Here is a 27,630-nt window from a genome sequence, read left to right as displayed (position 1 = left end):
TCCTGTGCCATACTCCCAGAACTGCCTCGTGTTCTCGACGGAAACAATGTTCCCCCTACGACCATATTGTCCCTCCACGTGTCCTTTTTGCAACTATCGCAGTGATTGGCTAGAATTCTCCCGCCCTGTGTTGAAGCCAACGCAGACCCACAAACATAATGAAACATCCAGAATGAGATTTTCACTCTGCAGCGGAGTGTGCGCTGATATGAAACTTCCTGGCAGATTAAAACTGTGTGCCAGACCGAGACTCGAACTCGGGACCTTTGCCTTTCGCGGGCAAGTGCTCTACTATCTGAGCTACCGAAGCACGACTCACCCCCGGTCGTCACAGCTTTACTTCTGCCAGTATCTCGTCTGCTACCTTCCAAACTTTACAGAAGCTCTCCTGCGAACCTTGCAGAACTATCACTCCTGAAAGAAAGGATACTGCGGAGACTTGGCTTAACCACTGCCTGGGGGATGTTTCCAGAATGAGATTTTCACTTTGCAGCGGAGTGTGCGCTGATATGAAACTTCCTGGCAGATTAAAACTGTGTGCCCGACCGAGACTCGAACTCGGGACCTTTGCCTTTCGCGGGCAAGTGCTCTACCATCTGAGCTACCGAAGCACGAGTCACGCCCGGTCCTCACAGCTTTACTTCTGCCAGTATCGCAGGAGAGCTTCTGTAAAGTTTGGAAGGTAGGAGACGAGACACTGGCAGAAGTAAAGCTGTGACCACCGGGCGTGAGTCGTGTTTCGGTAGCTCAGATGCTAGAGCATTAGCCCGCGAAAGGCAAAGGTCCCAAGTTCGAGTCTCGGTCGGGCACACAGTTTTAATCTGCCAGGAAGTTTCATAATGAAACATATTCGAAATGCTGGATTTACATTTAAATACTTGAAATTAAATAAATGTTCCTACGACTGGACCATATACACGCTGTAACACCCATCATTAAAAGCATAAACAATTAAATAAACATGCATCAAAAGAAAAAGGAGCAAAATGTAGGCCAGTGGCCTAATGTCTCTGTGCTTCCTGAAACACAGTAAATATCTAACCAATTTCTTCATGAATAGTATATATCGGATATAAACAAAGACATAGAGGAATAAATATATTTATAATCATGCTGCTACCGTTTCTTCGTGTAACTGTGGAGTACTTATGGCCTTACGCGATCGATAGTAATCGGCCACTTTGACCTCCAATAACTCATGTACTATTCAAGTTACATGCCTGTAATTCATACCAATTTACTTTTACACCAGTAGCTCTCTAAGGACACGGCGATCAACGTAATCGTAAGAAGCGTTTATAATTTGGAAATTCTTGCTGGGTGTTACTTGTATAATTTACCGTCAGATACTAAACTTTAAACTAATAAAGATATTTAAAATCTGATTACACCATCAGAGTCGTTGTGCGAATAAAAGTAATGTACATGTTTCTTTTTGAGATATCACGATTCATCTGGCTACTATTAATTTCTATACGAACTGTGAAATGTCTTCCATTAAGGTTTCACAAAGTCCGTCATCTTTGACACTCCCGGCGTGGCTCCTTCATCGATACAGCGTCACAATGGAATTCCCACCCACGCGGCTGGACCATGCGCTGGGGCTAACCCTCCCATCCGGCTTACATTCGCCACCACGTGTTTGCTGCCGGGCCCCGGCTGTCCGAGTGGCACGTGCGCCCACGCCAACTCCGAACTTAGAATATTTTCAGGACGCCACAACTCGTTCGTCTGAAACACAACCATCAGTGTATAATTCCACACAGTCAACATGGTTCTGACGAAGGTGATCAGTACATTACTCGTAAAGCTGTTTTGTCTTCAAAACCACAACAACGTTACTGCTGCTCTTCTTAAGTATCAATGCGTTAAAGGAATACGGAGAGGTGCACCTTCCGCACCACATTTGAAGAACAAGTATCAAAGTTGGAATTGACTTGCTATCTGAGAAGACGTCTGGGAGATGCCGACGACCTATTGCAGCACAAACAGTTGAAGAAATCGCGATGCCATGCTGCGAATGTTGCATGTAATGTGCGATCAAAAACCAGTGTACGAACTGTGTCGCAACAGCTAAACACTGCATGATCGAGAAGTGTTTCGGGTAGCAGAGAAGCAGTCTCTAGTGCCGGTTCAGACTGTCGTGAATAACGACTGCCGTTCCATTGAGCAACGTTTTTAACCTGGTACATAAACATGGTACGCAATTAACGAATTTTATCCTGTCATAAAAAAAACTGTAATATGTCTCTTTGAATAGTTTAGTCGTTATTTCTCTTCCTCACATCTTTCAAATGTTTTCACATAGATTCACTGTCCTACAATCACTCGTTTTATTTCGCATCAATATTTTTTTGACAACGAAAAATTATTGGCAAAACAAACAATCATTTCAAATATTATTAGAAACAGATTACTATCATTTTAAATCGAATATAATATAAAAATCAGAAACATAAAATTTTTGTTTGAATTATTACTTTTATCCACCAGAATACCGGTGCATTGTTATAAAACACCCAAAGAATAAGGACGAGGAGCACGAGTAACGGGTGGAGCACATATAGCACAGTCACATCTTTTTAAAAATGTGAATTTAGTTAGAGAAACAACCACGCGATAAGGCGAGAATATTGCGGTAAACCACGCATATCGTAGCATTTTCTGGAAACCTGGAGCCTGCAGTTAATTATGAATCAAGAGGTGTACGCAATTGCTTCGCTCCTACTTGAGACTTCCCTTTGCTGCGTGATCTGAGTAGGGCACTTCTGTAATCGGCAAATGCTGTTCAGTAAAATTGTACGTGGCATGACATACATAATGGCAAACACATTGGCGGAATTACTTTTAATGAACATGTCAATGTTCCGATGTCGTAGGCAAAGAGCCCATCATGTGAGCAGGGAATGTTTGCCCACCCCACGAGTCAACAATGTACACAAACATTTCCTTTCTGGCTTATAGTTACAAATCTTGGTCTAGAAACTGATATCAGGTTTCTTATGTGAGCTTTAGAGATTTTGTAGCCATTGCGTGCATATTCTGATACCAAAACGGCTATCAGCTCTATGGGGCTTAACATCTGAGGTCATCAGTCCTCTAGAACTTAGAAGTACTTAAACCTAACTAACCTAAGGACATCACACACATCCATGCCCGAGGCAGGATACGAACCTGCGACTGTAGCAGTCGCGCGGTTCCGGAATGAAGCACCTATAACCTCTCGGCCACCGCAGCCTGCTATTCTGATACCGTTCCAGTAATTGGTTTATGTCTTATTGAACTTGAGTACCACATTTGTCACCATTGTCTTGGAGAGAAACGGAAACTGTTGGTAGCAGGTTTCTGGAAGGTGTTAATCTGTGTCTGTTTAGATCAGAAAATCTGTTTTTAAGAAGATTTGAAACCTTTATTTCTCTTCCCATTAATTCCATTGTATTTCTGACATCATAAAAAACATTAATGTCCCATACTTCTGCGACAACAAACCGAAAACGAAACATACGACTGGATCGGAGAACGGGGCGTAAAATCTGTAAACTGTGTTCCTATCCACTACGCTATAACGCACTCGACTGTACGCCGCGCGCGTAGACAAAGTTACTTCGAAACATTGACCGAGTTATAACGCGAAAATAAAAAATTACGAAAATTCTTTAATCACCAATATGACCTTTCGCGTCATTTTATCAGAAAAAATGATACCAGTAACAATTCGTTTTCGAGACAAACAATGGGTTGATGCTTAGAAAAATGTATGTTAGTAGCATGTAAGGTACAACATAAAAACCGCTGAATGTGGGCTTCTGCTGAACATGACAAATACAACATAGCGCCTCGCTTTTTGATTGTGATGCAGGGAGCGTTCTTACCTCCTTTACAAGGCAAGAAGCCGAAATATTGCAGACTTACTTTGTGTTCTACGTGACGAAATGACTCCTCAACGTGAAATAGCCGGAAGTGTCGTCACAAAACTCTTAAAGCGCCACGTCATCTTTAGCTGACTCGACTCGTGACGCCAGCTTTGAGTTATACACTCCTGGAAATGGAAAAAAGAACACATTGACACCGGTGTGTCAGACCCACCATACTTGCTCCGGACACTGTGAGAGGGCTGTACAAGCAATGATCACACGCACGGCACAGCGGACACACCAGGAACCGCGGTGTTGGCCGTCGAATGGCGCTAGCTGCGCAGCATTTGTGCACCGCCGTAGTCAGTGTCAGCCAGTTTACCGTGGCATACGGAGCTCCATCGCAGTCTTTAACACTGGTAGCATGCCGCGACAGCGTGGACGTGAACCGTATGTGCAGTTGACGGACTTTGAGCGAGGGCATATAGTGGGCATGCGGGAGGCCGGGTGGACGTACCGCCGAATTGCTCAACACGTGGGGCGTGAGGTCTCCACAGTACATCGATGTTGTCGCCAGTGCTCGGCGGAAGGTGCACGTGCCCGTTGACCTGGGACCGGACCGCAGCGACGCACGGATGCACGCCAAGACCGTAGGATCATACGCAGTGCCGTAGGGGACCGCACCGCCACTTCCCAGCAAATTAGGAACACTGTTGCTCCTGGGGTATCGGCGAGGACCATTCGCAACCGTCTCCATGAAGCTGGGCTACGGTCCCGCACACCGTTAGGCCGTCTTCCGCTCACGCCCCAACATCGTGCAGCCCGCCTCCAGTGGTGTCGCGACAGGCGTGAATGGAGGGACGAATGGAGACGTGTCGTCTTCAGCGATGAGAGTCGCTTCTGCCTTGGTGCCAATGATGGTCGTATGCGTGTTTGGCGCCGTGCAGGTGAGCGCCACAATCAGGACTGCATACGACCGAGGCACACAGGGCCAACACCCGGCATCATGGTGTGGGGAGCGATCTCCTACACTGGCCGTACACCACTGGTGATCGTCGAGGGGACACTGAATAGTGCACGGTACATCCAAACCGTCATCGAACCCATCGTTCTATCATTCCTAGACCGGCAAGGGAACTTGCTGTTCCAACAGGACAATGCACGTCCGCATGTATCCCGTGCCACCCAACGTGCTCTAGAAGGTGTAAGTCAACTACCCTGGCCAGCAAGATCTCCGGATCTGTCCCCCATTGAGCATGTTTGGGACTGGATGAAGCGTCGTCTCACGCGGTCTGCACGTCCAGCACGAACGCTGGTCCAACTGAGGCGCCAGGTGGAAATGGCATGGCAAGCCGTTCCACAGGACTACATCCAGCATCTCTACGATCGTCTCCATGGGAGAATAGCAGCCTGCATTGCTGCGAAAGGTGGATATACACTGTACTAGTGCCGACATTGTGCATGCTCTGTTGCCTGTGTCTATGTGCCTGTGGTTCTGTCAGTGTGATCATGTGATGTATCTGACCCCAGGAATGTGTCAATAAAGTTTCCCCTTCCTGGGACAATGAATTCATGGTGTTCTTATTTCAATTTCCAGGAGTGTAGTTGGCACCAAGTTTCTATCTCCATTGCTGAAGAAGATACAGTCTCGTAAAATCAGCCGATTTATGTTTTGTGCAAACTTGTGTTGTTTCCCAGTTAAGTAACGCGTCTGTAAGAAGTCAAAAAGTAAATGCGTTGCGGACACAACTAATTCTCGAACGGGAAACAATGCAAACATCATGAGAGCATTTGAAACGAGAAGCATTGCTCTACAAATTGCAACTGCAGAATTACAGTTACGAGGCAGCTAATATTTCTTTTAGAGCCTATAGGTGAAATGTTGCGGCAGACAGGAAGTAGGCAGGTGAGAAAAACTTGCGGCAGCCGGAAGCAAACGAGAGATCTCGCCGCGGGCACTCGTCGGCGGGAAAAATATCTGCCGAACTCTGCCGGCAGCGGCAGCAGCAGCAGTCAGCGCCATCCGGCATTATCTTAGTCGTGCACTGGCTGCGGGTTAACGAGCCGTAAGACGCTTCTTGTAAACACGATCGTAAAGGACGAACGAGTTCCAAGGTAACAGAGACTTCCAGGGTCACCACCATACTGGATCTCTGTCCCAGGCGGAGAACAAACTGTGAAGCACGGAGAGAGAAAAAGAATCCTCAGACTTGCTAACTATCTCTGATGTCATTTATGCCATAAACCGAGTGGCCGAAACTCAAGTTAAGTGCTGTCCCATTTGTAGATGTTCTGTGTATTTCGTGTGGATATTGAGGACAGATTCGGAATGCAGCTCCAGTGTACACGCGCTGACTTGATAAGTGAGATGTCCGATACAACCACTTTTGTAGAGTACATGCACCCACGTCGCGAATTAACCGACTCTGAAAGTCGTACCATAATCGGTGGGTGACGCAAAGACTATAACACCCCGGAGATTACACAACTATTCGGGTCGACTATTAGGGTCGACTTTTAATGTCCCAGAGACGATGTTAACACACAAGTACACCGCCTCAGAGGATTACCACAATTTTTTAATGAACATCGCCTTCGCAGAGTAACACAGAGCGATCGACAGTGTACAGCAGGCATTGGCAACCTTCGGTGACCCACAGGCCTGGTGCACATAACTACCTACTTAAAATCGCGGGTTGCCTCGTCACGTGACGAATGAGTCAAAACTATAGCGCTCGTGTTTATGGGGTAACGCACCAACATGAAGGAAGGAAGGGAGAAAGGAAGATTTGGTTTACGTCCCGTCCACATCGAAGTCATTAGAGACGGAGCATAAGCTCAAATTGTCTCAACCGTTGGAAAGGCACTAGCTGGGCACTTTCAAAGGAAACATGCCGGTATTTGCCTGGAGCGATTTAAGGAAATCACGGAAAATCTAAATCTGGATGGCAGGACGCGAGTTTGAAGCGTAGTCCTCCAGAATGCTAGGTCACTGATACGTATGGCAACCCTATCCAGACACGACAAGCCAACAGACTATGCCTCAGAAACACGTTTATTTAAGAGCACATTCATTCAGTTGTTTACACATATTTACGCGTAGTAATCTTTGTTTCTTTACGTACTACATCTTACAGCAGCTGTCTCAACACTCATTTTGCAAAATTATGCAATGCTGTTACTAAAGACAAAATGTTCAGACTACGTAAATAAATGCAAACAACTGAAAATGGGATGCAACCGTCATCAAATGCCGTCATGGAAAACTAAGCGCCTATACAAGTAACAGTCAGCTGCCACTTCGTTCAGTTTCAACAGCTGTAGTGTTCTGTTACGTTGACAACGGACTTCAGTTATTTACTAATGTTAATACGAGAGAGAATGGAAATACAAAATTGGTCAATGAGGTAGGCAGTCCCAGTTGACAAGCAATTGAGAGTAACTTTACATTTTTTGCTCACAGGTCGGTCGTTCGATAGATTGTAGTTTAGTGAGTTAATATTTACAACACTATTAGCAATAATTTCTTTTTTTAATACTCGTTCGAAAATAATTTAGATAATTAATCACACAGAGATGGGTTGTTTCCGCAACACTACGTGAATTAAGTTTTCATTCCTTTGATCATAACGAAAATTTTAAAAATCTAATCTTGATTTTAATATATATCAACAAAACGCGAAATTTCGTTAGTCATGAGCTGCAAACCCGAGGCAAACCGAGGATCGGCTGAAATATTCGAAAATGCGTCACGGACAGAGCAACACGAGCGCCACACTCGCTCTCCCAGAAGTTTCTTCGGCAGAACAGATTGAAATCAATCGCCTGTGATTCTACAGTGATTCAGATCACAGCACACTTAAATATGGGACGCCAGAAACCGGTATCTTCCGCTGTCTATACAGTCTATCATGTGCTATCGAACTCTTTCTTTCATTTTTTTCTTCCGCGTTTTTTGATCTTATATTATTACTTACCATATACGGGTACCGCTCGGTTGTCATAAATATGCAGATCAAAGATTTGCCTTTACGTAAGGGACTAGCTGATAAGAACAAGTATTGACAATGTTTTTCCTCACTTTTATGTCCGAGAACACAGGCGCCTCTTTGTTGCGCTGCAAGGGACGTACCAGGACTTTTTTATGACTCCAGATGTCGAGGAGTAACATGTAAAGGCGATACCCATTACGTACAAAAAATCGAAGCAAAGCACAGCTTATTACTATTAACTATCAATCTCTGGATACATTTATCAGTTAAATGTGTTTTAAAAGTGGATACGTCTTGTAACGAACTCCGTCTTTTGTCTGTAAGTTGCTGTAAGGGTAAAATGTACCTATTGAGACCAGGTCAATTGTAATTATTTTTTAATCTTAGCTTAACCACTGTAACCCTGTATAAAATAACATTGTAAGAGAAAAGAACATCAAGGATTATGTGAAAAATTAACTTCTTTGTAATGAAGAATTTCATTATATTTCATTGGTTCACAATTGAGAAATATTTTCCGATCTTATTTTGGGTGGATATTAATGTACTTCTGAAATCATTAACCCTGTAGCATTAGTTTTTATTGAATTAACTCTACACGACTATTCACTTATACATTGATATAAAGAAAGGCGGAAAGAATTGTACTAAGATTATATCATCGAAAAATACTGTAGCCAATTTGACGAAAGCATGGTCAGCTAGAGTTTTCTGTCAGTTTTGTTAACATTTCGTGAAAATTGACACAGCGGAGCATCAACTGAAGATAAGATGTAAGTTGAGATCTTTACTTTTCTATTTAACTCTTGTTCTCACCATGACCTATCAACGTTGCCCTGGATGTGATGAAATGTTCAGAACTCATTAAATGCTTCATTCACGACCGATAACTGCGTAACTCATTGCCACTTAACCGCTCTAGACAAACTGATGCACAACCCTTGGAATATAGTTATTATTTTAATTAATTATTTCAAGCACTGTCTGAGGATTATCAAATAACCTTACACTGTGACTGGATTGAGACAACTGCTCTACATAGGCTTCACAGCCGATGACGTGCCTTCCAGTGACTTTGTCCATTTTGTTTACTACCACAGATATCTTAAGAAGAAAATGCAGAAAAGGTGCTTTGTTACAAGCAAAAGTGTATCTTCGACATCTATAACTTTGAAGATGAAGCTTAGACATGATTTGAATGGAGGAGGAAGCATTTTTTTTTCATACTATCCATCCCGTAATTTGCCTCAAGCGATGTAGTGTAACTACAATGAACCTAAATTTAATTGGTTGGCGGCGGATTTAAGCCCTGAACGAGGTTGGGTTCAGATATTGCATTCGTAGACCACAATTCAAAAGTGCGGTGTATTACATTAACCTTTTGTCAATGCATATGTTTAATGATTAAGCAGCCTGGAAGGATGCTGAGGGCTTACACACCGTCCTCCTCACGCCTTGATAACTAATTTTTGTTTTTAAACTTATTAAGCGCCGCTGAATCTGTTTCAACGACTGGAATGTTAGGAATGAGTTAATCTGAGAGTTTGTGATATTTTTTGATACTTGCAAGAGTATTAGTTATATTCGTAATCATAAATTTCGGAGTAATAGTGTTACTCCTCCGTTTCAGATTTATACCACATGAGCCGTGTAGTTAGTCAGGTGAAACTGATCGCGATTCAAACCAATGTACAAATATGCTGAACACCGTAACAAAACTGCCAGCAAATAATGCGATTATAATTCACTATTGCTATAACATCACACCGGAAACTTACACTATTCGGTCATTAATGGTTTCTCCTCCGCTTTAGTAAGATAATAAAGACATATCTCATTTCAGAAGAAAGTTATACCACGCCAGTTGCTTAAGATTTGAACTCCAGCTGGACATCCCGTTGGTGTTCAGTAGAAAAATGTAAGAAAAAAAAAATCATTCAAATTATTTAAAAATGTCTGAAACCACTTTTCTTTATTCTAATTTATTTTTCGTAACGCTGGGTGTCCCAAAATAATGTATACACTATTTGAAAATGAATAGCTCTACAATTAAAGGAGATATAAATGAAGTACAATGTTGGTGATGAATCTTATGGTCCAGTTAACAGCCCGACTTGGCAACTGTATTGTTCCTAATGGAATAGCATCACAGGTTTGCTCTTTAACAGCAGTCAGTGTGTGTGTGTGTGTGTGTGTGTGTGTGTGTGTGTGTGTGTGTGTGTGTGTGTGTGTGTGAAATCTTATGGGACTTAACTGCTAAGCTTACACACAACCTAAATTATCCTAAGGACAAACACACACACCCATGCCCGAGGGAGGACTCGAACCTCCGCAGGGACCAGCCGCACAGCCCATGAGTGCAGCGCCTTAGACCGCTAGCATTCAGTATTCGTGGTCTTAAGAGTACATCACAGACATAAGTCTAGAGGAGTTAAATAAGGAAATCATCTCATCAATCCGGCAGGGAATTTGCGATTGGGAAATGTCCTCAAACGAGAAGGTCAATAAGACCAGGAGTCATCAGTTGCAACATTTCTAACTAAGACTCACCTGTGGTAATGCTTCCAAAGAAGTACGGCCTGATTAAGCATCTAGATGACAGCCCACACGAGACTGATACTCCTTGTAGATTAGCATGCCTTTTCTCGGCTTCTCACTGGTTCAGTACCCGCAATTGTAGCGGTAAATTGCTCCGTTAAGATCGCTTTATCCGACCACAGCATTACATCTCGGAAACGTTACTCTTCTTCATATCTCATAATGAACCGCTCACAATATTCACTTCGCCTATCGGGACATCCTCTTTAAAAGCACGGAAAAGTCTTGTAATGTAATATTTAAATTTCTGAGCCCCAAAAATATCATTAAGGCTGCTTTTGTAGATTCCACGAGAGCATTGTCCCACACATTCTTCGGGGATTGTGTGTACGCCTGGATCACTGCATCAATAATTTCATTCTGGGTAGCAAGTATCTTTCTTTGCAAAAACAGACATAATGTCTTATGGGATAACAGCAATCAGTGATTTTATAATGTTACTTAAAATCCGTCTTGATTGCTATTTTTTTTAATGATTCATATGACCGATTTCGGTTCATTCAGAACCATCTTCAGATCTGATACTTCAGTTACAGGAGTAACCCGTCCAAATCCAGCAACTTTCACATGCTACGTCACAACCAATTTTATGTGACGTAGCATGTGAAAGTTGCTGGATTTTGACGGTTTACTCCTGTAACTGAAATATCAGATCTGAAGATGGTTCTGAATGAACCGAAACCGGTCATATGAATAATAAAAAAAAATTTGCAATCAAGACGGATTTTAAGTAACATTATAAGTATCTTTCTTCCACAATCCTCTCATCCTCACCGTTCCTTCGACGTCAAACTTCTTTTAACTGTTACCCTTGTTAGTGGTGGTGTTCCAAATTCAACCCTCACTCACAGTCTTTGATTTCCAGTAACACTTCAGCACCCATTTTCATTGATCCAAAGATAATGCCATGTTCCCTTAGAATCCTGATACAAAATTAAGCGTTGTTATGTTTCTCACCGCATTCTGACTTATTACCCGCAAAAACTGTATTTGTATCTCCTTTAAACAGATATTCAGTTTAAAATAATGTGTATATTATTTTGAGACACTGTAAATTGAGATACTTTAATCGACATAGCTTTCAGAAACGTTGTATCGATTAGTGTTTATATACATACACACAAAAAAACATTGTAAGGGGATATTGTCCGATTATCAAATATTTAAACTCAAAATTTATCTATTAAAATCGTATCAAGTAAGGTGAAATTATATGTATTGTCAAAAATGCAATACATGAGTCTATTACGCATTCGTCGCTTTTTAAGAACATCTGATAAAAATAATTATGGTTTACATCCGTTCCTTTCCTGTTTGATGTAAACTAACAATGCAGATTATCTAATGTTGTATGACATTTACTGAATTTTCAGTCATGATTCTATGACTTATCTTCAACGATTAGTCACGACTCCAAAATTGCAACACTATGAAGATATCGCGCAACAGATATCAAATCAACGTGAAGTGTTCCATGTGCTAGAATGTACAAATGATTAGCATTTCGACGCAACTGTGCAAATTAGATACCATAAGTATCATCCATATTCTTTATATAACGAAAGACTATGCAATGTGTTTCTCTTTCAGAAACCGCATTTGGATGATCATTGTTTGTGTGAAAATATTGTTTTGTCTTTGAAAGAACCAGATGGGTCTACCAGCATGGGTCAAGAAATCCGCAATGGCACGATCGTGACCTATCGACACTGTGGTTTACCACTGCATAATATTGCTGCTCGCATTTGCCGGAATCCTATGGCTGACATTCGAATATGGAATCTGAGGTCACGAGCACCATCCACAACACCATGCGGGATCTCAGTGCCCGAGAGGTTCGATGATTAGTTTGCTCAGTCGAGCTGGATCAGGAAGGCACATCACGAAATTTGACTCAGGAAATGTGCTTAATTGCAGCGGTACACGTATCTACATGGTCAGTGCGAGGACATCTGGATCGCCATGGACTGTCAGAACGGTGACAATTCGTATAGTTTTCTTTGACGTGGCAGCAGAGAGATGTGGCAACCGAGTTGAGCATTCCCATTGGCAACACTAGACACATAAGTCTGGGTTTTGCATATAGCTTCACGATGGATTTATCCGTGTTTTGAGCTTCTGAGGACAATGAATGTCACCACATTGCATTTGTCATTGTCATACGGTCTCAGAACATGGCGTAATATTGTAGGATGCGATTGGGTGCACACCATGGTCATCCCTGGTTGATATGGCTGGATAACATGAATGGCAGACTTCACATTTCCGAAGTGTCAATAACAGTGGATGTGCCTTACTTTTATTATTTCTGTGGCATAATCTTTCAACAAGATTGCTCAAGACCGCGTGGTTCTCTCGTTGTCTTTACGTAGCTCGCTACGTACGATGCTGGGGTGTTCACCTGTCCAACATGTTCCCCAAGTGTCTAATTCTTTCCAAATATGTCATCGTGCGTTGCTGGGAAACGGGTACACACCCAAGTGCCAGCCACTCTGATTCATAAGCTCAGGAGTGGAGTTTGATTAGTTTTGTGTGACGTACCCTCATCTATCTTCCAAGATGAGTTTGCCTCGATGCTCAGCAGGTTTATAATTGTTGGTGCTGTTACAGGTACATTTCTACACCGTCAAATCGTGTATTATTGATTCCTTCCACTACACTCTCTACACAAAACAAGTCATTTCTCCTTATTTCCTATCTTTCGTGATGTGTTAAACTGAATGGCCAGTATATATTCCGGAAATTTTTCATATTACGAGACTCTCTGCTGGTTTACGTGTCTCCCCCACATATGACGTTTACAATAACGTGCAATAATGCGTAGGTCATGCCAACAGTCTTGCCGTAGTGGTAACACCGGTTTCCATCAGGTAATCAATGTTAAACGCTATCGGCCTACGCTCGCATTTGGATGGGTGACCGTCAGACTCTTCCGAGCACTGTTGGCGTGAGGGATGCACTCAGCCCTTTTGAGGTCAATTGAGGAGCTACTTGACTGAGAAGCAACGGCTCTGGTCATGAAAGCTGACAACGGCCGGGAGAGCGGTGTGCTGATCAAATGTCCCTCCACATCCCCATCCAGCGACGCCCGTCGGATGATAATGACATCGCTGCCGGTCGGTACCGTTAGGCCTTTCGGTGCCTGCACGGACAGAGGTTAGTTTAACAAGTAGATAATATCAACACCTTAGATGAAACACTACATTATAGAGCAAAAAGCACCATTTCTCTACTCCAGTAGCTGACCCCTGCGTACTAGTCTGTGTCTCCCAAAATCAGTGGAGGGACCACTAACATAACGCCATGTCTTTCAGCTTCCGCTCTGAAAAAGCAGAACTTCATTTTTGTTCCATTATTCGCTTTTTTTGTATTTTTTAAAAGTAATACAAGTACAATAATGAGTCATGTACTCATTTATTGCTATAGTTTGTGTTGTATTCCGCTGTGAAGGTTACAGTGGCAGGCTAGGCAACAAATAGCGCATACAGCAAGATGTGCTATTTACTTATTTTGTAGAGTAATGTCATGGTTGACATGAGATGATATAGGAACACGATAGATACTTGATAGCTAAAACTCAATACTCAACGGGATAATTGGAGACAGACAACATATTGATAATGAGGAAATCAAACTTACCCATTATTCGTAACCTGATTACATTCAAGAATCATGAATGTTGTCTGTAGGGCATCACGTCCCATGTTTCGTCTCATAATTTTTCTCGGATCGGATAACATTATCTGGATGGTGTATCTGGAGAACAGTCTTAGAACTTATTTGCTGCATGCGGAAAAAAATCATGCTGCATCCCAGTTTATAACGTAAAAGGTAACTTGCTGAATGTGGATTGTAACCACTGGATAACATAACCACACTCTGGACAAGATTGCACTAGCAGTGATATGTAGGTGATGATCGTGATTTATGTTACCGTCAGTGCAGGGAAGCATGTCTGTTTAATAGGATGTTTTCCAAACCGGGACAAGCAATTAATACAGTCGCTTCCTTCCAAGGAGATATGTAAACTCGGTCGAACAGGAGTCCCCGTGACACATGCACATAGAACAGTACTTCTTTCGTGCTACCGAATATCGACCCAGTCCTGCAAATTGCGTGTCTGCAATATCAGCCTTTCTTCGATGCAGCAAAGCACAATGTATTCCTCGTAAATTATGTCCTTGGAACAAGTTCTTTGCTGCATTTACTTGCCGCTTGTTTATGACTCAAAATTTAGAACAATGAACCGAGTCGAGTGGCTATAACTGCATAAGGGCGCATCCGTCGATATTCAATTAACGATTCGCTTCCTCCTTTCCTGCTCCCCCCCCCCCCCCCCGTCCCTTCCCACTCTTTGTGGTGAAATACGACAGTGATCCCGCTATCTTCTATTATTTAATTCACATTTGGTATTAGCTTATACTAGCCCGAACATGCTACCCTTCATGTCATTACGTAACGATTTGAGTATTACAGTAATGTCGGCCACCGTTCAGTTCCATTACCAACTGGTAAGACTACATTTCGTGTTATGCTTCCAAGCTGTAAAGCAGTAACAAGAAGACCTAGAGCTTCTCAGGCTTGAACGTAGGGCATAGCCTGTCGTTAATTCAAGCATCGGACAATGCCAGCAAAAGTACTGATCTACAACAGGAAAAATTATTCTTTTGCAATTCGTACAGAAAAGCAACATTCCTCACATAACTTCTTCATTGATCAAAGTTTTCATTCGACGTCATAAACGTAAGCAGGTCATCCATGTGTACTGAAACTGACAGATCAGCAAGACTTCTTCATTTATTTATTTCATTTTACACGTCTAGTTCGTAGGACCTAATTGAGGAGGAAATCTCCAAGGTCATGAAACGTGTCAGTAGATGAAATTACAAAACAAAAGTAATAACAGATAAAATAAAACGTTTATCAACCGTAAACATCAAGCCATAAGTTTAGGTAAACGCAATCAACAATAGAACACGAGAATTAACTTAATTTTTCAAGCGAGTCCTCGTGAGAATAGGAGGCATCCATGAGGAAGCTCTTCAGCTTCGAATAGAAGGAGACATCCATGAGGAAGCTCTTCAGCTTCGAACTGAAAATGCGTGGATTACTGGTAAGACTTTTGAATTCTTGTGGTAGCTTACTGAAAACGGATGCAGCAGTATACTGCACACCTTTCTGCACAAGAGTAAAGGAAGTGCGATCCGAATGCTGATTGGATTTATGCCAAGAATTAACTGAGTGAGTTGATGTTGTTGTTGTGGTCTTCAGTCCTGAGACTGGTTTGATGCAGCTCTCCATGCCACTCTATCCTGTGCAAGCTTCTTCATCTCCCAGTACCTACTGCAACCTACATCCTTCTGAATCTGCTTAGTGTATTCATCTCTAGGCCTCCCTCTACGATTTTTACCCTCCACGGTGCCCTACAATGCTAAATTTGTGATCCCTCGATGCCTCAAAACATGTCCTACCAACCGGTCCCTTCTTCTTGTCAAGTTGTGCCACAATCTCCTCTTCTCCCCAATTCTATTCAATACCTCCTCATTAGTTATGTGATATACCCATCTAATCTTCAGCATTATTCTGTAGCACCACGTTTCGAAAGCCTCTATTCTCTTCTTGTCCAAACTAGTTATCGTCCATGTTTCACTTCCATACATGGCTACACTCCATACAAATACTTTCAGAAACGACTTCCTGACACTTAAATCTATACTCGATGTTAACAAATTTCTCTTCTTGAGGAACGCTTTCCTTGCCATTGCCAGTCTACATTTTATATCCTCTCTACTTCGACCATCATCGGTTATTTTACTCCCCAAATAGCAAAACTCCTTTACTACTTTAAGTGTCTCATTTCCTAATCTAATTCCCTCCGCATCACCCGACTTATTTTGACTACATTCCATTATCCTCGTTTTGCTTTTGTTGATGTTCATCTCAACTGAGTGAGAGAATCCAATTATTGCCCGAACCTCCCGTTTCTGAGCCAAAAATAGGGTCTGAGCATGGGATGCGTTACTCCAAAATATAACGCCATACGTCATTAGGGGATTGAAAATAAGCAGTGTAGACTACTTTTCGTGTCGAACTGTCACTTCAGATAGCGTTCGAATTGTAAAAATGGCAGCATGAAGTATCTGAACAGGATTCTGAACGTAGGCTTTCCACGATAGTTCACTATCTATCTGAACACCAATAAATTTCAACTATTCAGTTTCACTTATCGTATGCGAATTCTGTGAAATAAAAACGACCGTTTTTCTTTTTTACTGTGTAATAGAAACTGTAAAAACTAAGTCTTACTGTGATTTGGCGTTATTTTATTTTCCACAGGTCATGAACTTATTTGATTGCACTATTTAGCATTTGATGACCCGTGCTACAAATCTGAACATACAGCTGCTGTGTTATGCCTTATACTGGACGTTAGTTAGGGTTAATAAGTTACTTCCCTACCAGCAGTAAGTTACGATGAGCAACTGTAACAATTTGCGAATACCTATTTTCCAAATAACAGTGAATAATAATATTGAAATAGCGAATTAGGATAACAACGTGGTCGACGACTGTAGGTCTCGCAAGAAAAAAAAATTATATTCTTAAGCTGTTGATTATAATGAAACGTATGCAAGCACTACCTATTCCAACGGAATACTGTTTAGCCGTTTTTAGCTGTGCAACAGAGAGGAGAAGAAAAAATGCATCATATTACTGAACAGTCGGCATTATGGCGAAAGAATGATGAAAAAATCATTCGACACGTCTGATGGCTTAATATCTCTTACAAGAACTACCGATATTCCACTAAATGCCTGTTTGTTCAAACACGACTTCCGTGTACACACAAAAATAATCTTTAAAGGTATTTTACAGGTTTTTCTCTTACTGATCTCATGTTATACACTACCATATCTGCTAATGAATTTATAAGGTTTCCTCGATTATAACAATGGAACTGTGTCACTGAAAGTGTATTGAGTTTCAAACATGTGTCATGTTCATGCGTCGATCAAGTGTACATGTCTACAAAAGGAGCAGGACTATGGCAGAAGCCCGTGGGCTCTCCCGTTTACAAAACCTCAATCCGATCCTTATTTGGTAACGACATATAAGAAGATTCTGCTTCATATTCGCAGATACAAAAGAAACCATTGATGAGCCTTAGCAATGACTTCGTAATACTCCAGTTTATACGAAAGTAACATGGGCTACACAACCAAATTTCTTTATCAAGTCAACGCAAATAGTCCCTAGACCCTAAGGTATGATTAGGTTAACGACAGCTAGGTCATGTATGCAATGGAGGAACACACAATTGAACTTAATTGTGAATGCCAAGACATGCGGCAGGATTAGAGATACAGCTATAGATTTTTATATTTTTTTTTTTCATCTTTTGATTTCAAGAAACAGGAGCAAATCCGATTATCTGAGATGGGTACATGGTTCACAAGAACGAGGACTGAATCGACCAGAAGTATAACACTAAATGAAAAACAGACGTTGTTTTCAGAAGTATTCTCAGTAGTGCAATGATGTGGACAGTAGGCGTCATAAATTTGTTCGCATTTAGGAAAACAGATTACCTCAAAATGCAAGACAGTTACTCTCTATCTCTCAAAACCACAATGACTGACTGCTACAAATCTAGCATAATGTAGACAGGCTTTCCAGCGTGATGTGTGAACTTTTACGTACTGGAAACTTTACATTGGTACATGTGTGACATGACTGTTACACCTCGATACGTGATACCGTTTCATTTCTTTTCTCTCAGTAAATAATGCTTATTTTATTAAGACCATTGGTCGTGTTTGCTTGGGAGGAATGATTTGCGTTTTTCTCGTTGGGAAGACGCGCTGCTGGTGTGGTCTTAGTTATTGTTTGTCGGCAGAAGTCGGTCATTCGGTCTCGTTAAGAGGAGTTAACATCGCTGGGGAGCTGAGCAGTTTTACGCGGAAGTGGAGCAACGGCCGCTCCGTGGCTTTGTCGGCTGGAGCCGGTGCCCGTCCTCAGTGAGAGCATTAACCACCGTGCTACCACTGCCGTTCCTGGAGAATTATTGAGCATAACGTTATTGCCTGTTCTGTATGGCCATTAAAGGGCGGAACACTGGGGTGACGTTCTAGCAGTGTGACAATGTCGATTGCTTACGCTCCAAAGTGTTGGTGTAACGAAATGTAATGAATCATACCGCTGCCGAGCTTGATATGAAGAGGTCGACAAATCGGTGAGACATTGTTCCAGGCCAATATCAAACTTTTGTTTATAAATGTGCATTTTGTATGCCAAGAAGTGGAAGTTCCAGCTGCATTCCCCCATTTATTCGTGACAAAAGAGGAATTCCGATTCGTCACATTGGTAACAGCATGGAGTCGTCCTTCCCATGTGGTGTTGTTTGGGAAGGATGGTAGCTGAGAGCAGAGAACGAAATTTATGGTCTATACGTCTCCCAAGTTCCTTCTGGTGCTGATTGGCGGACCATGCCTGGTTTTGTGGAAATGTAAATACTGCAGGTGTGGCTGAGCGATCCGTATTCGGCACAGCTCGCAACGTGCTAGTTCTTCCACGTAATTTGTGCTGCCTACTGCACTATAGCATTTGGTCTCTTTTTGGCTAAATAAATTGTCCCGATAACTTTCAATTCATAAGCTGCCGAGATGAGGAAACCTTGCTGTATTTTCTCCAAACTACCTAATACGTAATTTGGTTCATCCTATAGTGTTAGCGTCATTTTGTGTAATTTCTGTTAAGACTGTACAGACATTGCTCTCTGTCAATGATATATGAATCGTGTTCATCAGAAAAATAAAAAGGAATAGAAAATCTGTTGCTCACAGGCCTGAATTGGCTTTCAAGATCCCTAAATTTTCCTACAACATCTCGATGTGATCTATGAATAATAAATATAACCTATTGCTTACCTAAGTAGTTCTCACTGTGATAGTGTCTTTGTTGTGTACAGTCGCCAAATACAACCACAAGCTGTTCAGATTTAAGGAGAGACATCATCAAGTTTGACATGCCATTCGAGGTGGCCGAGAGGTTTTAGACACTACAGTCTGGAACCGCGCGACCGCTACAGTCGCAGGTTCGAATCCTGCCTCGGGCATTGATGTGTGTGATGTCCTTAGGTTAGTTAGGTTTAAGTAGTTCTGAGTTCTAGGGGACTTATGACCACAGCAGTTGAGTCCCATAGTGCTCAGAGCCATTTGAACCATTTTTTTAAGTAGTTCTAAGTTCTAGGGGACTGATGACCTCAGAAGTTAAGTCCCATAGTACTCAGAGCCATTTTAACCATTTTGACATACCATTAAATATGTCTAGGCTAAGAAGGCAACATCGTTCACCCATTATAGGTTACCAACTTATAGCAAAGATATAATTACAAAATCAATTATCTATCTCTTTCCATGGACACATCTGATGGCCCCACACTTAATACCCCATGCTGCAATACGTTAGCACGTCACTAGAGGGTCCAAAACAAAGTAGTGCAGCCAATCTCTCCTTCATCAACAGAATGAGCAGCTTTGCTATTGTGGTGCGGAAATTTCGGTGTACTCCCTTACTGCAAATGCATTCTTGCAAAGAAACAAAAAATTAATTAAGTAATTTTGTGATTTCGCCGGGGAAGTAAACCGTAAGACTCCTGCTGGTATACACTTGCAATTGCCGGAGACTACATCAGTCATATAGAGTGTGATTTTTTCCACAGTGTACACTTTCTAGGGACTGATCGATGAGAAGATACGGAACAAATAAGGTCTCATAAACTTATGTCTGGAAATAAATGGTGTCCATGCTAGAGACCTTTATTCAATCATACATTGTTACAGAGACTGCGGCCTAGTACGCACTGTGACGCGCAGCCACAGCTATGGTATGTGCTGAAAATGGTGTCGATGTGCCTCAACGCATGCGTCTACGCTCTGTGTCATGTTTTGTTACACACGTTCACATCGGCCTGGCTACGTCCGAACAGTGTCAAAGACACCATAGATACTTTTGAGATGGCCCATAACCAGAAATAATACGGGTTCAGTTCCGGTGAACTAGTAGTACGTGCAACTATACCTCTCGTCCGATCCACCGACCAGGAAGACACGATTAAGATGCGTCCGACCGTTAACGGTGAAGTGGGCTGGAGCACCATCAGGTAGCAGCTACATAACCAATCGAATCATCAATGGCACTTCTTCCAGCAGCGGAGGAAATGTCCCCGGCTAGAAACGCCGATAGTTCAGCCTGTTAGGCGACGTGGAAGGAAGACTGGTGCCAAAACACGGTCCCCTATTATCTCGACCTACACATCCCGACTGCAACGATGCTGACGATTCGCTGTAACCATAGCAGTACTATCCGCAGATGATTGTTATCAAAGTTGAAGATACCATTCCGCCTAAAGCTGGCCTCATATGTGAATAGGGTCGATGACACAAACGCAGGGATCGTGGTTGCCTGGTGAAGAAACCAGTAACAAAATTGGTCCCGATGTAGAAAGACTGCCGCTAGTAAGCCCTGCACACGCTGTAACGATAAGGGTAGTAACAATTGGCATAAAGAATGTTCCACACAGCCGTCTGGTTTACCCCGCACTCACAGGCGAACCGTCTGGTACTGACACGGCGATCGCCTTCCAGTGTTAATCACATTTTCCTCCAAGTCTGGTGTCAGAACATTTCCGGTACATCCTTCATGATTTCCTGTTTCCTGAAACAACCTAGTCTCAGACAAACGGCGAAACTCTGTTGCAAGCATTGGATGCTGTGGTTGTTGTCGGCGGGGATAAGTCTCGTCATACTACCTTGCTGCCAGCCGTCCGCCGCCAGTTCTCTTTACGTAAGTAAACACCACGTCGTCAGGGTCTCGATTCGAATACGGAACAATTGTGTACAACACTGTATCGCATCCACTACAAGGTGAGTCAGCAAGGGAAGTGAATTGGACACAACATTACCAATTACTATGAGAGAAGAGGACACTAGGGTACGTATGAGGAACAGTACCAGCCTCTCGTAGGAAAACATGCGTACTGTAACTGTAGCTGCGTGGTACAGCGCCTATTAGACAGCAAACTCTGTACCGACGTATCACTGAATAAATGGTCTCTAGCATGGAAACCATGCGTTTCCGGACATACGTTCATTAGACTTTTTTGTTCCGTATCCTCTCAACAATCAGTCCCTAGAGTTTGTACACGGTGGGAATCACCCTGTATATTGACAGTTTCTTCAAGGTGGACGGGATCTGCACTAATGATGGTTGGCTTATCGAAAAGTTACAGCCAATTTTTTATTTCTCTTACGGTGACTGTTTGGTGTTGAAGAAAATATCTCACCAACGTTCTAATCAGTGAAATTTTGTCTGTAATCTACGATCCAACATGTATTCTTTGCATTTCTGATAAATTGCACTATCGATGGTGCTAATCGTACAATTGACTATTGAATTCATCTATGAAGTAAGGTTTTACATTTATAAAAGTAAATCCACAGCAACAAGTATCAATATCATTGCGCTATTGGACATATTTATAAAAAGACTGGTATTCGTTTCATGTGTTACCATTCCTCTTGGCCACCGAGTATGTCTTCCTACGAACAATGTATCCACAATATCATAGAGTTAATCGTCTCTTCTTATATTGTTAAAGTAAAAATCTACAGTGGCTAACGTAAAAATAATCTGGAACAATATAACAACAATTTTCAGACGTCTTTGCATTCACAAGTAGGTCGCATTTTACCATTTTCCTTCGTTGCAATCATGTCGTTAACACCAACGTACCACAGGTAATACTATAATTCGGTATCGGGGCTTGGTATTAGCTAAACGATCAACTAATGCATAAAATAGTCCGAACAATAGTCCATATTTTAAAGTTCTAAATTTTTGGTTCTTTCGGGATTAATGGTGGACAATGTTATTCCTTAATAGATAAATGTGATGAATATCTTTCATCCATATGTTACTGCCTCACCTCTTGAAGTCGCTGATGTGCAGTAAGCCGTCAGAAAGAGGCATACTTTCACTCAAATCTTCATAACATATTTTATTTTTTGAATAACGTTCGCACCAGGAACGTTTAGTCTGCCTTAAGCCTAGCTTTCACCTCTCACTGAAATGAAAATTTCCCACGACCGAGACGTGATTCGAATTTCACAAAAAACCATCGGTCCCCATGCTCTAGTAGCATTTCTGGTGTAGGTTAGGTAGACACATGTCGTCCAGGTCTTGAAAGATTTGCACGAGGTCATTAAGGCACACGGGATAGTCATCATTATATCTCAAATAAATCTTCATACTCAAAAATTCGCTCCTAGAATCAGTTGTATGTAGAAAGTAATAACGTGGCTGCCACTGACGTTGTCGGAAACTGAAGTCGAATGTTCAGCTCTGGGGGGAAAATGCATTTTAAGCTCGCCGTTTATCGACTCCTCTGTGCGCATAGGGGACCTCGCGGACCGTTATCTGCCGCTCGGCGGCAGGTGTATCGCCGCGGCAGTCCATTGGTCGCTGTCCTAAATCGCCACCCTGCATTGGTTCCAGCAGTGCTGCCAACGAAGCGGGCGTTATTTGCACCGCCGGGTGCCAGTGCGGTGCACCCGTTTCTCTTCTGCAAAGTTGTCGACAGCAAGTCACTGCACCGTGAGTTGCTAGGTCGCCCAATAATGACCGGTCCAGGAGCTACGTCAGCACAAAGGCGTCGGAGCGGCAGCCATTGGCTGTTAAGCAGCGCGGACTGTCGCGCCTAACTTACGTACTCGGCAACTGCGGAGGAGATATTCGCTGCGGTGCCGCGGCAAGCAATAGGGGGAAGTGGTTCTGGAACTCCCCATCCTCCCATCGCGCAGACTAAACAGACGTCAGCTTACGTGGCAGAGAGCCTTTGCTGCGTCAAAGTATGTTACTGGCCATTAAAATTGCTACATTAAAAAGAATAGGAAGTAATGAAATTTTAATTATTGTCCATATACACACATACAAAATGCTAAAAAGTGTGTATATAGCTGTTGGTGATATTTGCGTATATAGGATTATACTTCAGTGCACAGGTCTGCCATCTCCGGCAGCAGCAATGATTATAAGCAGGGTCTGGATAGAGTGGAACTAAGATTGTAAGGCAAATGTAAGTACGTCAACCAATGTTGCTTCACTTCTGTCCCAACATTCATTAATCATAATGGCTGCCGAGTAGTGGCGTGCCAAACTCTCAGAAACTCGAGACAATAGTAATTTTTTCTTATAGCCTGTGTGTGGTGTTTTTTCTCCCGCACAAGTGCGGAGGAACACACACCATTCATTATCTGCGGGCATATAGAAATGATGAATGAGAAATTTCGACATCAAATGTAATCCGGAACTGAAATCGATTACTGACAACAAGCGAAAATTTGTGCTAGAGAGGGCTCGAACCCTGAATTTCTGCTTACCGGGAGCGGTGGCCTTAACAACTTCGGCTCTCCGAGCACTCTATCCGCCCATCCCAATTCCCCAAATGTGGTTCACTAAATATCAGTGGTTCAGAGCGACACTATCGTAATTAAATTTTGTAAGAAAACGAACCTACAGTGCCACTGTGTTGTCGGAGCTAATGTTTTCCCTACGATCCATCATACAAATATGGTGTCGGAACATCGTAACTACAAATTAAGTATATTTTCAGTGTAATCGATCCTTTTGCACTCATATATTCGGCACCTTGTGTGGCCTTTTATCGTACCTGCTTTACCCAAAAAGAAATTTTGTAGCCCTACATCACAGCAAAATTACGTTAGTGTTACAGAACGCTATGGTCAGAGTAATGTGCGGGGAAAGAGTTTGATTGAAACAGCAGGAATTGTTTTAAGCTTTTTATATGTTCTGTGTGGTGTTTATTGTCTAACATCACCCAGTAATCAGTGCAGTAAACGTGATTACTGTGTTTGAATCATTATATTACAGATATTACAATAACAATCAATGAATTACGTTACAGTACAATATGCTGTGTTCTGTATAGCTTACCTAACCTACATTTTGTCTTATGGTTGACAGGAGAAGATTAACAGTTGCAGATTAACGTTACAAATGACTTTAGGGAAAGCACGAAAGAACTATTTTCTGAAACCAGATTCTTCATCATAAAATACAAGCCACGAAACATGTACTACGTAAGAGTAGACGTTCGTCTAAACAGGAAACAAACAACTATGGAGAAGTTAATAATACGGTTGTAGGCTAAGCACTATTGCACGGATTGGGTTAAAATATTTTATCATTATTATTATTTGGATATTGTTGATGACCACAGTGGCGACTCTTCTGTAGAAGGCAAATCAGTGTCTGATGACCCAACAGAGCCTTAACGATCTAGTCATTCTGAGACTAAAGATAGTGAAACAATAGCTCCAGATATGAAAGACCTTACTCTAATTCATGTATCAATATTGAAAGCGGAACAAAGCAACGTCGTTATTACGCCATGAGAAATTGTTATTATTTTTTTTTGTTATAGGAATTTAACATGCTTGTCAAAAAGCGCAGGACTTGATAACTGAGAGAGACGCAATAGACAGTTGTGTTCGTTGGCAGTCAGCAGACAACCCTGATGAAACAGCCGTAATAACTATAAATAAAAGCACAGGCAATTGATACTGTAAAAGTACAATAAGCGTGCCACAATCGATCCAACTTATTGTATTCCTTAAATAGTTATACTAGAATGGTAGCTTACTCTTCCTTTTACAAGAACTTCCCGCAAACGCAAATGTGAGGATTGTAAACGAATGAAAAACATTAGAAAAAAATCTTCTCAGGAGGGAAAAGCATACATTCATTTAAGCAACTACAAAAGAAACTGATAGGTCCACGTTGTGGACTACCTGCAAGGTGCAAGTGTGAAGTTTCATTCGATCAAAGACAGAAATTGTGTGAGACATCTTATGGCTTAGAAATTACAATTAAGGAACGTGATTACCTGAGGAAGATGATCACGGAAATTTTAAGAAAAATAATTTGTAACAGACTGGAAGAAATTGTTACGTCCAGTCATATTTGTACACTACAGTGTACATTTACTCACGAAAATTAAGTAGTAAAACTGTGTAAAACCATATTTTTGCATCATATGGTATTATCGATCAGTGGGTAAAAGCAATTCCAGAAGGTGTAGTGAGTGAGAGCAAACGCGGCAAGCGCGCTAATCATAAACGAACACCATATGACACTATGGAAGGCATTGGAAATCATATAGATTGATTTGAAAACGTAGAATCACGCTACATTGTAAAATACAATTCGCGGCAATACGTAGGTAGCGTCCTCAGCGTTCGACGGATTTGTAGACTCTACGTCCAGAAGTGCCAAGAGGATTGGAAGAATCATCCATGATCTTGGATGTAGGAAAACGCTTTCAATACAAAATACAATCTTGGGCTTTTCAAACATACAGAGGATGCATGCGATGAGTGTAAAGCGTAAAAGAATCCTTAACCAGAAAATAAGACTGACTTAGAGAAAAAGACAAAGACATCCTAAGACAAAGACGTGGCTCGAGCAGAAAAAGATTCTGACAAGCTGAAGGCGGAAACTGACAGTACACCTATTGTTTGATTTACAGCAGTTACTTAGCTGTCTACATGGTGTAGTATCCCTGCTATATTATAGAAAGGGGCTGAACACATACAGTCTGACTATCTGCAACATGTGAACACGAAAGGGATTGTGCTTTGTGTGGCATGACGGAATTGAACGTAGAGAAAGCATAGACATAGCTAGATGCGTCTACAAATTCCTGTATCAGCAAAGTGAGAATGGCTACATAAGTAATTCTTTTTTTTTCCAGTTGCAGTGTTCATAACAGAAACAGGTTTGTATTTTTCATTTATCTTTACGGTTTGAGTACTCCACAAATTCATTCACTTACTCGGAAGTTTGTCGATAAGGAGCACATCTATAATGAACGGGACGGCATGCATAGTGCTATCGAGTGTACAAAAAAGGGCCGGAACGTTTAAGAACCTCAGGACTGGTACACCCTAGCCGCGACAACCAAGCAAAACAGATACTTCATGGAAGGTCCGAAACAGGGCGAAAATAGAAAATGCAGAAATGGTAACATGGTCTGAGATCAGAATAATAATGGCTAGTAAGGAAGAACCATTAACGATATCATTTTAACATGAATATGTCTTAGTCAACAACACAATTGTTTCATGTCTTAAGTTTCGAGCTCTCAGGACTAGTGTGGAGCATGCTGTGGATCACACATTTCCATACTCCTCACATCACTGCCCAGTTCAGAGAAAAATTTTCTGATCTGAGATTCCTCTGCCAAGTCAATAGTTTACCATGAATTGTATGGGAAAGCTCACAACACTGACGAAGATGAATGAAATTTTAAAACTATTTTAATTTCAATATTAATTTGAACATCGTCTGTACTTTCTTGCTGGGAACTACTTTTTGTTGTTGCATATTACCATATACGTGTGCTAGAAAACTTTGGAAATAGTGAATATCACAGAGGCGTTGTTACTGTCATCTGAATTTATGAAATAAAGATATTTTTGTAGCCACCCGCTGTTGCAGCACAATTTCAGTGAAATATGATCCTAAGTGACATTAGTCAGACATCAATGCCTTGATCAATAATCCTGTATCTAAAATAACTTCTGGGACGAGTTTTGCTATAAAGTACTTAATGGTAATGGTACAATAGGACACTCTAAGCAGTACTCGCAACTATACTTTGATAATGCAATTGGGGTGGGTCAGAACGTTATCTTTGGTCTATTCACCAGCGTCCACCAACTGTATCTTCTCTCGTTTCTGCTCTTCAGGAAGTGTGTGGACTGCCGTTCCTCCTCAAACTTCCACACATCTCATTGAAAGTGCCCCAACAAGGCCGTTATAAAGTTGAATGGTGTACACAACGCTCGTTAACGTCCACTAGCAGGTGTTCAGATGCTTTTAATCGGCAACGGCCTTGCCGCAGTGGTATGAACGATTGTCGTCAGATCATGGAAGTTAAGCACTGTCGTGCTGGTCTAGCACTTGCATGGGGGACCATCTGGTCTACCAAGCGCTGTTGGCAAGCGGAATGCACTCACTCAGCCCTTGTGAAGCACACTGAGGTATTATTCGATTGAGAAGTGGGGGCTCCGGTCACGAAAAAAATGGAAATGTCGTGTGACGAG

This window comes from Schistocerca piceifrons, chromosome 8, assembly GCF_021461385.2.
Source record: "Schistocerca piceifrons isolate TAMUIC-IGC-003096 chromosome 8, iqSchPice1.1, whole genome shotgun sequence".
Lineage (NCBI taxonomy): Eukaryota > Metazoa > Arthropoda > Insecta > Orthoptera > Acrididae > Schistocerca > Schistocerca piceifrons.
The sequence above is the reverse complement of the archived record's forward strand: the minus strand, read 5'-3'. Positions refer to the sequence as shown.